We start from the raw sequence: 15,212 nt of genomic DNA on the forward strand, positions 1-15,212 counted from the left end.
AATGATCATTGGACGATGTATTTATGAACGTATTTAAGATGAATTACTGACATGCATCATGCTTGCTCTGTAGGAGAGTTTAATATGATTTTATTGCACTGCCGCACTTTATACAATGAACTGCCACTAGCTTCGTTCTTCCCATGCACAGTTCCAATCTGCTCCGTGGCTAGCCCACCGGGTTGTAGGCCTGTATTTATGTGTCAACCCTCTTTATTAAAGGTATTTTGGAAACGAAAGCATCGTTGTAGCGGATTGCATTAATGAGTTTTAAATGTATTGCTACTATGAGCAACGAGAAAGTATGATGAAGGCTAAAGGTTAAAAAGGACCCGATATTTAGCAGCCACACTATGTGTGACAGGCAGCCGGAAAGGTGCTTTAGAAGCCCTGAAACGACACCACAGAAATGCCACCTGACCGCCACCCTTGTACCCGATCAAAAGAGGTTACGACCAAGTAGCTCATGTCGCACAGATCGTCAACGATTATCTGTCTGACCTCTCTGGTCCATCTGGGCTTAAACGCCGTGATGGTAGGGAAATGCACTGCGTGAAAATAGGTCGAGTATGTGGTAGGTAAAACGTTTCCGGATTACTGCACGTTGATGAGGTTTTGAATGTTGCCCCCCACCCCTTCTTTTTCCTCCCTTCTGCAGGTCACGTCGGAACACTGGCTGATGTATGGATGGACGACGACCGAACCGCCGACGAGAGGGGGAGAAGGGGAATGTGAGCATGGTCCTTAGGACAAATAAAAGTTTTTTTTTTTTTATAAAAGGACGTAGACTTAAACATGACTGTTCCTCCTTAGAGCATAGCAATAGGAGGATGGACTGACATAGAGACTGGACAGGTACTGAGTGACAAAAATAAAATCGACTAGAAAAGACGCGTTAGATGAAATGACTGAACGTTTTGACTAGGTAGGGAAAGGACAAAAAGAAAAATTGTACGGGTAAGGGTTGCCACGGCACCATCCGCCTAGGAAGTTAGAAATGTCGCCGATGTTCAAAATGCACTACTCCCTTTCTCACACTCTTACAGATATAGCCAAGCTGTCCGACTGTTTTCCCGATCAATACTTGCCGTTGCCTCAGCCTGGAGAACTTCCCACCAAAGGAGGGAACAGAAAAATGGTTTAAGATCCAACCATGGGTAACTAGCATGACCAGGTTAATTTCCGATCAGCCAACGGAGGTGTGAGTATTGGTAATTGGGAACGCTCACAGGCGTGACAAACGAGAAGGAAAAGGGGGGGAAAGGCAGAAAGAGCTAAGCACGTAGATAAATAGGATAGTAAAGATACGTAGGATATATATATAGAAATAGATGTTGTAGACTAACAATTGTTTTCTGTCTTGTTGTGAATGTTTTGTATATGTGTAGTACATGTGCTGTCTTCCCTGTCTGGGTTTGTGTGTATGTAACGTACGAATTTATGTCTCCCCTCTGTCTGTATCTATAGGTCACCTGACCTTTGCCATTCTGTGTTGTGAGCGCACTAAATGACCTATTTTCGTACACGTCTCTCTCTCTCTCTCTCTCTCTCTCTCTCTCTCTCTCCTTACATGTCATACGTGTACCGAATGGCTCGTTTAGACTGCGGACGACTCTCACTCTCTTTGAGAGCCTCCCTATTTTCTGTCCATCTTTCTGGTAAAATTGTGCCCCACCGGCACCAGTCCGATTTGATACGTATTTGAACACGAAGGTGTTCAGCGAAATTGACCGAAACTAAAATGACTGTATCTTGCCATGTTACTGCCTCTCCTTTCTGCAAAATGAATGAACTTGAATTGGCTAAGAAGGAAAGGACAGGTAAGACGACTAAAGTCCCCCAAATCAGGCCATTTCTAGGGGAACTGTATGTCAATGGCATCCTATGTCTGTTCTTCAGAGACGAACGCCAACGTCTAGATTGACACCCAATACCCAGATTGCCCCACCCCTTTGAACCCAAGCGCAAGCGCCCGAAGCATCCCCGCCCCATTTTTGATAGAACCGCTTCCGTTGTCCCAGGTATAAACATAATGACCATGGGTAGCTGCTGACCCTTGAGGAAATGTTGTTTTGCCCGATTCTCGACGATAGCACCCCCACCCTGTCTGAAAATGTTGGCCAGTCCTGAAGGGAAATGCTCCGTAATGTCGAATATGATGTAACGCACAGTTGATGGGAATGTCATTTGTCCTCACCTGAGTTATAAACAGGACAACGAATAAACATGCCATAAATTCAGTAGGAATGCTGACACATGCACTGCTTGGTAATAGGACCTCTGACTGTGACCAGTGAGCGTATCTCCCAACTGCGTAGAATTGAGGGAGGAATTCACATGCGTAGATATCTTCTTCTGCCATTTCTCTAAAACATTGTCTTGTACCCATTCAAAGATTCACGATCACCGGAGGAGATGGGTCGGATGTGACATACAGCCTGGCTACAGATCTTGGGACACGTGTGACCTCGACCGAAGGTGGAGCTGCAGAGCAACAAGATACGGACGAGACAGCACTTTCAACGTGGAAAATGAAAAATGACGGGCTGCCCTGAAGCCCTCCGTCTGCTAACCCACGTGTGCCTGGAGTCTCCGTCCCCCTTCCTTGGGCCCGATTGATGGGCCTGCCTGCTTGTTATCCTTTGCTCCCTTGGTCCCTTTTGTGTGTCCCAGGAACGCTGACCCAACTCCGCTCACTCTCTCTCTCTATCGGCTATTTGAACAACATTCACCCACCTTCCCACGTGACTTTTTGCCAAAGGAAAGAACTGCAATTTTATGGGAAGAGGGTGTTGCCATAGAACTCTAGGTGCCGAGCATAAGGCGCCGCCAAACGGACTGTTTAGGGAACAGGACTGTGGTCTAACAGCAGAGGACTGACCGCACCCTGCAACGCGCAAGGATAGAACCGAGCTGGACCCATAGCTCCATCGCCGGTGCTCAACAGCGCCAACGACAAGCACTGGGATTAGAGCCTACCAGTGATGGCTCGCTGATAAAAAGACACTGTGACGAAGAAATACTGTGTATTGAACCGAATTCCACTCTCAACTACCTGGTCAAAACTGTTCATTGGTCACATTTTTAAGTTAGAAAGATTTATGCTATGTAATGCGTTTAATTGTCAGGAGCACACCGAAAATGTAATTCCCTATGTACTGCAATCCGCCCACCACCTTCACTGCCTATGATTATACGCCACATGTTAGTATTACCAAAATGCTAATTCATCAACAATGCCTGCCTACCTGTAAACCCGTCAGTTGCAGAAATGATTGCTGCTATGTAAAAAGGGGCGACTGTGAAATCTGACAAAATCTATGTACATAGACAGCATTCATTTCACTTCTTCTCCCACTCCTCTCCCTGTGGGCACCATGGATACTGTAAATTATTGACCGTATCACCCTGCCAGTAAGAACCCGTACCCCTGTGCATATGTACGGCCATTCTAGGCACCATGGCCCTTTTTACCCATTAGAATCCCCAGCTTCCCTCCTGCGCGTATCTTGCACCCCCTCTCTCATGTATAGGCCATGAAACCCGCTCCCTCTACGCGATCCTGATGTGAAAGGTAACCCTCCTGCTTGACCCAGGCCTTCCCCATTTCCCTCTCGAAGAAGCATCCTTCGCCTCAGCTGACATAGCCCCCCCCCCCCAGTTGTATCTGGCTGCCCCTGTTCTCCCATGTACAGGTCATAAGATCTCTCTCTCTCTCTCTCACTGCGCGACTCTAGCCCTGCACGCACCCTGACCCCCTCCTTCTCCTCACATGAACAAGTCATAAACCCTCTTCTTCCGCAAAGCCCTGTCCTTGAGAGTCACGGCCGCGCCTGACCAGCACCTCCTTCCCTTCCATGAATGTCCCTCTGTTGACGAGCCTTCCCTCCGCGCTCGATTGTCCACGCAGATATGAATACCACTCCTTTGATGACCCCTACCCCCGAGTCCGGCTGACCACACATGTCCGAGGCCATCGCCTAAGCCAGGGGATACCATTTACTGCCCTTATTGTATGCCTAGCCACCCCACCCCCCTGGGCCATGATCAGGCGTACATCCTACCAAAACACTCAGCTGCGTGATTGCCCTCCCCTCTTATCAGCAGGTCAAAGGTCCCCATTGTGAACGTATGTGGAGTAGGATCGTCACGAGGATTATAGGAATGTTTTCCTTTTGCGACACACTGACCTGATTGTATCATCAAATGTCCTGCAAATGTATAAAAACCAGAGTCTCACGCTCACTTGTTAGAGCACCTCCCGAAAGACACTGTGTTTCGTGTCCGAAATGACTGGCTCTCCTCATGAGAAATAAACTCTGTTCTTGATTCCTGCTCCCAGCGCCCGTCTCTTTATTTGGTAATTATTCAGAATGGGAATTAAGAGGCGGTTTGCGCCAGCAGCCTGGGCATCGATAGAATTCTGGGCTCACTTTCCACAACTGGACCTGCTGTCTATGACCTGAGAAGAGTATTGAAGATCGGACCTGCTTGCCCTCTTGTACCCAAGACAAAGAAGAGGACTTCAAGGGGGAAGCCCGATTATTTACTCCTGTGCTGTCTGTTTGGCCACATCATCGGGGTTGCGGACTGCTGCACTACAAACCCCAGGGGGGCACAGTAATCTCGCGGCAGAAGCCGTGCACCGTTCTCGCGCCAGCCGGCACTCAAAGCTGCTGAAGGGCTCCTGCGGCGCGGGACGTGCGCAGGCGCGCGCCGGGCGATGCCTGGGCCAAGGGTGGGCCCATCTAAGCCAGTCAGAGACCGGGCCAGGCCTGGCCAGGCCCCCCCTCTAAACATGTTCATACTGTAAGGGACACGCTTTTTGTCAAACTTCTTTTTATCAGAAATTCTCTGCACCGTACGACAAATCATAGCACTATCTTATTAGTCACACATGAATGACAATGAATGATAGCAGAAATTGACGACTTAAAGAGTCATGAACATTACAGTAAACAAACCCCGGCCCACCCCAATTGGAGTGCATATATAGAGGGAACAGCTTCTAAAAGAATGGGGCGCAGGGCTCTTCATTTAAAATGGCAAAGAATGCTATGAATTTCCCATCAGGCTGTGAGGCAGCTGTACTTTAGGGCCATCTATGTCGGTGGGGTTATACAGGACGTATCAGAGCAGATGGATAATGGCTCCCAAACGTGGAGCACTGAACCAAAAAAGAAACAACCAACCCTTCCCTTCCTCCCCCTCCCGGTACAAGGTGGCAGCCTAAAAGAAAGAAGAAAAAGAAAAAGAAAAAAGAAGGTGCAAGCTACAGATTGGTGCGTCGCACTTACAATTTGAAAAGATGAAGCGCCCTAACAGAGGCGGGGCAGACAGCGGACGGGAGACCTCGAGAGAGGAAGGTGACCAGAGGACCTTAATTGAATTCAAAGTTTTTAGATTCATCCCTAAAAATTTCCGACATCCTCTTCATACTGAGAAGCCTCCATAATCTGGAGTACCAGCGGGAGAGAGCCGGAGTTTCTCTCTTTTTCTACGCCGCCGCAAACGTTATCTTAGCATCCCCAATACATAGCCACATGATTTTTTTATCCGCCCGTGTCTGATGTTCTACCGAGGGGTCCCGAAGTCCCAACAAGACCTCAGCCATATTGGTTGGTATAGGATAGTCCAGCATGTCTTTGATATGAGCAAGGATCTCTTCCCAGAACGGCCTGATGTGAGGGCAGTCCCACCATATATGCTGGAAATCTCCCAGGAGACCACAGCCCCTCCAGCACATATTGGAGGACCCAGGAAAGATTCTGCGAAGTTTGGAAGGGTAAAGGTACCAATTCATCATCGTTTTAAGGTGTGCCTCCCTGAGGTCGGCAGAGTGATTAAACTTTGTGATATCGGACCACAAGTGGGATCACTCGTCATCCGTAATATCCAGCTGAAGAATATCCTCCCACATTGACATGTAACGGGGCGAGGCACGTGTGTGGTAGTAAGGAGAAACTTGTATATAAAGGAGATCGCGCCTTTCATGGATTTTGCTTTAACGAGAAACAATTTGAATTTGGTCAAGGGTCGTGTAGCCCCCTCCCGTACTTTCGGAGCAAGGGCCCAGTGCAGGAGCTGGTGGTAATGGTATCTCTCTGATTCCTGTAGATTGTACTCCCTTTTACAGCTATCAAAGGTGATGGGATCATAGTTATGGAAGAGATGTGTTAAGGCCAGACAACCCCCTCCGGCCATGCATCGAATGGTCCTGACTGTAGTCCCGGAGGAAATGCCGGGTTAAAATGTAAGGGTGTAAACGGGAAGGGAAAGGAGGTCCATCTCTCATCACCCGACACCGAATCCCATACCATAAGTGTTGTAGGTGTATTAAGTCCCATATAGTGTGACCGGTCACACTACGGTCCATGTGTAGCCAATGCTTATTGGATACATGTTTTGTCCCTTCCACAAGCACTCGCAGTTGGGCGGCCTTATAGTATAAATGAATATCGGGGAGGCCCACCCCACCCTCCTCTCTAGAACGGCGGAGTATCGCGGAAGAGAAGCGCGCCCATCTCCCTTGCCAGACATAATTCAAGATCATAGTCTTAACTCGCTTGAAGAAATCCTCCATTTCGATGGGCAAGGCCTGAAAGAAGTAGAGGAGTTTTGGAAGGAGAGTCATTTTTATGGCATGGATGCAACCTAGCCATGAGAGGAAAAGGTGTTTCCATTTATTGAGTTCTGATTGGAGCCGCCCCAGTATGAGAGGGAAGTTGGAAGCGTAAAGGCCCCCTACTTTGGGCATAATCTGGACACCTAGATATTGAATGGAAGACTTAGTCCACTGGAGGGGTGTGAGAGGCTGAAGTTCCTGCATTGCCGCTGGCGAGAGGGTAAGGTTAAGGATAAAGGATTTTCCCAAGTTGACTTTAAAGCCAGCCACTGTTTAGAATTTAGCGAGTTCTGTTTGCAAAGGTGGGAGAGAAGTAGCCGGATCAGGTAGGGCTAGTAATACATCATCAGCAAACAGAGAAATTTTGTTTTGTTCTCCCGTGAAGGGAATCCCCCGAATTGCAGGGTTAGCTCTGATTGCCGCGGCCAGGAGTTCAATTCTAAGGGCAAAAAGTAGGGGGGAGAGGGGGCATTCCTGCCTGGTACCCCTTTAGTGGAGAAAGGGGGTTGACTGCGAGCCGTTGACCACTACTCGGGAACGGGGGTGGAGGTAGATGGCCCGAACCATATTGAGAAACTTGGGAGCGAAGCCAAAAGTCGACAGGGCACGGAACAGGAACTCCCAATCCACCCTGTCGAAAGCCTTCTCCGCATCCAGCCCTACAAGGACCGCGGGGATTCGATATCTATTGGCCTTCTCAACAAGGTGGACAATGCGTCAGGTGTTGTCGGGGGTTTGGCGCCCTTTGATGAAGCCGGATTGGTCCGGATGAATAAGGTCGCACATGAGGCCATTTAAGCACCAGGGAGAAAGCAGGGGCCAGAGACTCAGGTCGGGCCGGCATCCCCAGGCCTTCCAGTCATCGCCAGAACCCAGGGGGACACCAGCTGATTAGCAGGAGTCGTCGGTGCAAAGTCCCACGGGCGCCGCCTTCTTGAGGTCAGGCACCGGATCGCATGGCGTCCCCACCAGATGAGCCCCTCGCCTATGATCAAGAAGCACGTCCCGCAACCGCGCCAGCAGCCGTCTCACCGGGAATGCAGGAGTCGGCGCGGAGAAACCCAGGACTCTGGAGCGCCGTCCTCGCTCAGTCCACCGCTCACAGTCAGGCGGCAGCCGCCATCTTAGGCTGTGGCCTGAGAGCCTCACGGAGCCGAGACAGAGGTCCCCCATAGCCGAAAATGCTGGTAGGCACCGTCAATCTCTGCGCCACCTGTTCTGCCACCAGATGCTGCCCCTTTCAGCCCCGGGACCCAGGGAAGCCGGCGCTGCGGGCTCCCGAAGTGCGTGCGGACCGGGAGCCGAGACGGATCACACCCGTTCGGCCATCTTGCCCGGCCACGCCCACAGGGACCCGCTTTTTAAACAGAACCTACTGGCTGCAATAGTGAAGGTGGCTCAGCAACTTTAGGCACCTCAGCTCACCCGCCGTGAGGGCAACAGCCATCATCTTAATTGCCAGGATTTTACAGCAGTGAGGGGAACGGCGTCCGGAGGTCGGGACCACAGGGCCCAGTAGGTGTTGCTCCGCGCTTGCCTCTGACGCCGCGCAGCGCAACAGGAGGCAGTACTTGAGTGCCCTTATTGCCAGGAAGAGGAAGGGCAGGGCCTCCCCCCTTTCATTGGCCTACGGTACCTTTGTGCAGGTACTGTCAGTTCTGGGAACCATTTGCTTTTATCTTGAGATGGTGATAGGACCAAGGTGTGATTGACTACCCATATATTCTTGGACTTGTGGCCCATATTGACTATACAAACTTAAAAATTAAGGACAATATTGTTAGTGTAGATAGAATTTTTTTATTTGCATAGCACATTTTAGTGTTTTTGATGTGTTCAATTGCCCAGTTGAAATGCCAATCATTCGCAGTATCAGTCTTTAAATATAGTCCTGAGGAATATTTTAAAATTGTGAATTGTATAGATTTATGTAATTCTTTTCTTCTTTTATTGTACATGATTTAATATTGCATTAGTCACCTTATTCTCATTAGCGAATTTGCACTGTATCAGGGAGTTGACTAAATAATCCCTAAAACTCTCAAAATCAGTTAAAAATGAGTAGGCGGAAATTAATACCAGAGAAAAGTGTGGTAGGAACTTTAGATGCCTTTTTAACGAGGGCTGAATCAGTCCTTAATAATTAAATTATTTTAACAGAGGGCAGGTTATCATTGGAGCCTCTTAACGCGCATGGCATGCTCTCTCTTATTCCTGCTTTTCCCGAAGCTTTGCCGGCTCTAAACCAGAATATGCCGCTAGACCGGTTGAGTCAATCTCTAGTTGTTGATCCTGTAACACCGAATATTTATATTTCCTCTATATCTTTGGAGCAGGAACCCAGCCCAGTAAAATCTAAATTTAGATCTAGAGTGCAGAAAGCAAAAACAAAAACCAACCGCCCCAATAACTCCCCTGTTGTAATAAGGAAGACTCGGGGAGCATTCAAGACAAAAAAAAACGTAATGGGTACAACTGGGAGGACAAAGGTTGTTGTTCCCTCTACTGGTGTTAGTAGTGAGGGCAATCCTTTTGTTTTGAATCACAACAGGGCAGGGCCATCATCTGTCAGCCTACTGGAGGGTGACTTTTGGGGTAGGTTAGAAACTATGTTTACTACCCTAATAGACCCCATACTCCAGAAAATAAGTTCAGTCGCAGATAGGCTGTCTAAATTAGAAAAGCTGATGGTGCATGCCCCCCTTGAGAAATTAACAGCAAGTTCAAATAAGCCTAAAGCCTATGTAACTTCTGAAGGTGGAAGAGCTGGGCGAAACAGAGAAGGGGGAGCCTCCAGTGTGAGGCCATCACCCAATAGTAGGGCGCCAGATAAGAACGGTTCTAATAGTCCGAGGCCTGAAAGTACAGATCTTTCAGTTCCCAGACAGCAGTCTTTTACAAGAATAGGGCCCCTTAAGTCGCAGAGAGACAAGAAACAAGAAGATAAGTCTACTCAGGTGACAACTCTTCCTACTATTGATCTTGAACCTAAATCCACCCAGTATATAATGATTCTGGGGAGTGTTCCTGCTCTCCCACCTGGGAAGAGTGAAGATTATGGTCAGCTTCTTAATAAAATAAACCATTGGTTTACACATAATACAACCGCGGGTGCTCATATATCCAATAACATACTTATGGCTCGCAGGGTTAATTGTATCGGGAGCTCACGTAAAAAATGGATAGGTGACTGTATTATCATAAACTTTGATAACGCCTATACTGCAGGTCGCATATTTTCTAGGGATTACAGTCTTACTCCCCTAGTGGGCTCTGTTATTAAGCTACTACCCTTGGGCTATTTTTATAGGACGCCTACCAGTAGGGGCAGTGCAACAGATGGCCTCGGGGAACCTCCTTTTGGGGGTGGCCAAATAAGACCATATCCCAGCCATCACTCCATTCCCCTGGTGCAAACCTTGTTAACTGCGGATAGGCATTTCGGTATCGACCATAGATTGGTTTTAAACCTTGAAAGGTATGGAGGAATGTGATTGACTGCGGGGCCCTGTACTTGCAAAGCCTGAGCTGACCGCACTGTCCCAGGATCTTAGGGAGGCAGCTGTAGGGTCTCCAAGGCTGCGTTCTAATAACTTCCTATCCTGGAACATAGCGGGGTTGGCAGCAAAGTTACAGGATCCTAGAAGGGTAACTAATGTTAAGCAATTCTTGGTAATAAGCGTACAGGAAACGTGGTCGGTAGACTCTAACCATTTCCTGGAAGGCTACAAGGCCTTCTTCATCCCAGCTAGACCATCTTTGAGTGGGAGACCAAGGGTGGTTTAGTTATTTACATCTCTGTGGCTATTGATTGCAAACTGCAGGTAATACCTATTATACACCCAGGAATTTTAGCGTTAACGGCCCGCAAGGCGGGTGCCAGTTGGGGAATTGTTAATTTTTATAACTTATTCTCTTCCCCGTCTGAGCCTAGTAACATAACTGGCCTGGGAGAAATTATACAACAATCCTTGAGTCAAAGCCTTCACAGCCTCCTGGTCGCTGGTGATTTTAATAGACATCCTTGTGGTGAGCCTTACGTTTTGCATCTCTGACTTAGTTTGCCCACGTATGTATGGTTTCCATTTTAAACATACTGTGCAAGGAGAGTTGTTAAATGCTATGATTAACGAATTAGATTTGGTGGCTACGATGTCTATAAACTACCATTAAGAAAATGGGGTAGCCCATAAGACATGGACCTGGGTATACATTAATATAAACAAACAGTGGTCCAGAGCCTATCGATTTAAAAATCCCTTGATTTCCCAGATGTTTCTACAGTCCTGATGAAGACTCGCAATCCCCAGGTCTAAATCACCGTTGGGCTAAGACGAGTCGAAACGTCAACCCCTTTTTCTCATAACCTTGGACCAGCTGTTTAACAACATTGTTGCTAGTGCAAAATATAGGACATATAGGTTTATGTAGTACAATGTTGTAATTTGAAAGTAATATCTTGCCCAGGTTTTCAATGGGGCAAATTATATGTCCAGCATTGGTTGAAAAATAATGTGAATATTTCTTTTTTGCTCACCACTGTGTTTTTCCTTTCATTTGTTTCAACCTTTTGAGCACATCTTTTCTTCTTTTGCACGCTCCGTTTGGGGCAACCTATCTGTTTTTACTCACTTCAGAATATATTGTAAATTGGTATGAAGATAAAAAATGCAAATCTAAGAATGAAAAATAAATACATATATTTTTCTTTAACCGTGGTGTTAGGTTTCTCACAGTATAAGTATTGATATACTATAGAGCAAACTGGATATTGTTGCTCACTAAAAGAAATCAAGTCATTGTTGATTGAGTCACCAGTTGTAATCGATAGGCTCTGGACCACTGTTTGTTTATATTAGTCTATAAACGACTAGCGCACTAATTCTCCCATTCCCACATTAAAAGGAAACAGGAAGGTTTTTTTTATTGATTTTATTTTAATTGCGTCCTCTCTACAATTTTGAGTTAACTACTTTAAAGTTATAGAGAGTTAATTTAGCGACCATAATCCCCTAACGCTTTATCTGACAGATCAATTGGCGGAAAAAGTAGGGGATGTACCAAATCAGGGCTTACTACACCCAACTGATGGTAAGCGCAGATTAAAATGGTCTCAAGTATCCCCAGAAATATTTTACGATAAGGTTAAAACAGTAAGCGATGACGAACTGTCTCTCTGCATAATGGAGCGGTCTTCACCAAAAGAGATCTTAGATGCTTACAAGTCTATCTCACATAAGGTGGTTGAGCTATTAACTGCTCCAGGAAGAGGTCAAGCTTTGTCTGGTCCTAGATGGTTGGAATCCCACTGCTCTTAAGCAGCAAAGAGGTTGTGGGAAGCTTTGTCAATTAAACCCAGAATTCAATCTGATTTCGCAACCTGTCGTAGGAAATATAAAGAGGCCCTTGCTACACGAAAGGGAGCATTAAAGGATAAAGCGTGGAGAGAGTTGCTTAATTCCAGCACCCTCAGAAATAGCTCGAAGTTCTGGAGCATTGTGAATAGACCCCTGTTTAACCAGGAAGGGGGGCCTCGAATCCCACATAACTGAGGAGGAGTGGGCGCTACATTTAAAACCATGTTTGATTGTTTGCCTGAGCACAGTTACAGGGAGTCTTATGATACTCAGGAGGTAGTAATCAAATTTGAGAGGGGCGAAATCATGGAAGGTATAACAGGTTTAACTGTCAGAAAAGGACCCAGCCCTGACGGGATCCCTACAGATCTATTTAAGTCAGACCTCTCCTTTTGGGCGCTGATACTGGAGTAAGTTTTTAATGTGGCAGCACAGCATGGTTGTCCTCAGTCGTGGGCAACCTCCACCATAGTTCCTGTTTTAAAAAAAGGCGATAGAAGTAGTACCCATTGTTATAGACCCATTTCACTTATAGACTCAGTGGTAAAAGGGGTGCGTCGGGTCCTCCTTCAGAGATTATTATCCTGGGCAGAGGATTTTGTCAGAAGCTCAGTAAGGATTTAGACGGGACGGTCTACTGTTGCACAGTGTCTTAATTTTTTTCTGATTCTGAGCAAGTACACTGTTGCTCGCTCTGGGACTATTCACCTTGCCTTCATGGATCTGTCATCGACATTTGATTGCGTTAATAGGAATAAGCTCTGGCAGTCCATGAGGGCAATGGGAGTGGAGAACAGTGTTGTTAACTTTTTGGAGGAACTGCACAAGTCCAGTAAAGCCAATGTCAGGTTCTCACAGAATCTGCGTGTTACGAGGGATTTTAACATTAAAAAGGGAGTCCGGCAAAGGCTGCATTTTGGCCCCTTTTTTATTGAATTTTTATATTAACAAACTGGATAGCGTATTAACGGCAGCAGGGGTTGATTACCCCAGTGTAGGACGGCGTGGGATCCCCGTCCTGCTGTATGCGGACAATGTCGTTCTCATATCCAGGACTGAAAAGGGGCTACGAACGCTTTTATCTTTCATCCCTTCTCGAGATTTATGTCAGACAGGGATTTGGCAATTAATAATTCCAAATCATATGTCATGCAAGTGGGGCGTTCCGGTAAGAAGAATTTCCAATTCAGAGTGGGAGATTCTAAGATTCCCCGTACAAATCTGTTTTCCTACTTAGGGGTCCTCTTTGACAATAAGCCTAATTGGGGCCCAATATTACAGAAAAAAAGGGACCTGGTTAGTTAGGGTGAATTCAGCAATCTTCAATTTTGCTTCCAAATTAGGGAAGAGGCCCACAGGAGCTTTGCTACAAGTGTATCAGGCCAAAAGCCTGGCCATAGCTTCATATGGGGATATAATGCTGGTAATACCCTCCAAGTATTGGAAAACGACTTCTTGAAAAGCTTTTTATGTGTTCCATGGGGTACATCCAACTTTTGTGGTCCATGAGGAGCTGGGGGCCCCTTATGTAAATGATGTACCCTCTTACGACCCTTGATTTGTTGGTTAAAATGTTGGTTGAACATAGACCTCTCTCTCACCCACCTGATTATAACAGATTGCATGTCTCTTGATAACTCGGATAGCATTCCGTGGCTGAGTTATGTAAAGAAAAGTTTTGGAAAGTTAGGTCGGGGGACCTATTTACCGATCCCGAATGCATCACTAAGAGGGACGTGTAGGCAATTAAGGTAGCCTTTTTGTCAGAAAGGAATTATGGAAAGGGAAGTCAAGGAGGTACAGAAATCTAGCGTGCTGGCGTACATAAGGCTTAAAACAACCCCTAATGTAGAGCCATACCTCATTGGGTCCTTGTCCACAAACGATACATTTTTATTAACTAGGTTTCGGCTGAGCCTTTTCCACCTTCTGCTTGCCAGACCCAAATGTTTTACTAGAGGCAAAGTGGCAGCTCCCTGCGGCTGCGACGGACAGTCTCCGCAGGATATGCTGCATTTTATGTTTTTATGTAAATTATATGATTTCCCTCTTAAAAGATATTTTGTTCCTATTTTAAAAATAATGAATTTTAGACAGGTTCGTCCTGTATTGGTGTATTTGCAATTATTGAAAGAGGACTGCTTATTTTTTATAGTGGGATTTTTAAAAGCTTTTGTTAACCCTAGGAATTATATGGATCAGTAAAGAGTGTTTTCCTCAGGCTTTTTTAAATTTATTTATTAACTATTATTGTTGTTCTTGTCATCTTAACATAAGCACTGTCACTTATATTGTTTCTATGGTGTGTTTTTATGGTTTGAATTTTAAACCGAATAAAGTTTTCTTGATTGATTGATTGACTTCCTGTTTGCACTAAAGGGGCACATCTAGTTTCAAGAGGCCATTTCCCTGCATTTCCAGCTGGCCAGTTTCAACTGGGCCTGCTCAGGACCCTTCTACTGGCCTCCGATGAAGTGAGTGTCAAACCCTTGGCTGGAGTCAAAGTGTACTCCTCCATACAAATCGTGAAAGCAGGGACCTAAAAACATTTTGGCAAATTTTTGCATTAAGAACCGATGAAGGACCGGAAGAAAGCTGCATAGCTGATCTGGTAAGAATATATGACACTACAGCACAAATAGTTGCAACGCATGCCTTTGCAACGCAGTTTTTACATCGCAACTACCATTACAACGCATGATTTTACAACACATGCCATTACAATGCATCTTTAGAAACTACCATTACAATGCATACTATTACAGCGCATGCCATTACAAAGCATAATACTTTTGGGGAAACTGTGGGTAAGTGTTTCATAGTGTAGGGATAAAAATTACTATTCCCACTCAAGTGAGTGCAACAGTAGGGTAAGAGTTGGATAGTGTAGGGGTAAAAATACTATCCCCATGTACCCCCAAACCCATACCCACCCTAAAATGAAAAAATCCCCATTACCTAACTTATAATGCGTTGTAATGGCATGTGTTGTAATGGTATGTGCTGTAATGGCATGCTTTGTAGTGACATGCATTGTAATGTCATGTGTTGTAATGGAATGCAATGTAATGGCAAACGTTGTAATGGCATGCAATGTAAAGGCAGTTGCGTTGTAACAGCTGTGTTGTAAGGGTAGTGCATTGTAATGACTGCGTTGTAATGGTTGTTTCCCTCTGACAATGGTACATTGCCTCACGGTCAAAGATTCAGGTTGCTCCAACTACATTATC

This window comes from Lissotriton vulgaris, chromosome 3_1 (genome assembly GCF_964263255.1).
Source record: "Lissotriton vulgaris chromosome 3_1, aLisVul1.2, whole genome shotgun sequence".
NCBI lineage: Eukaryota > Metazoa > Chordata > Amphibia > Caudata > Salamandridae > Lissotriton > Lissotriton vulgaris.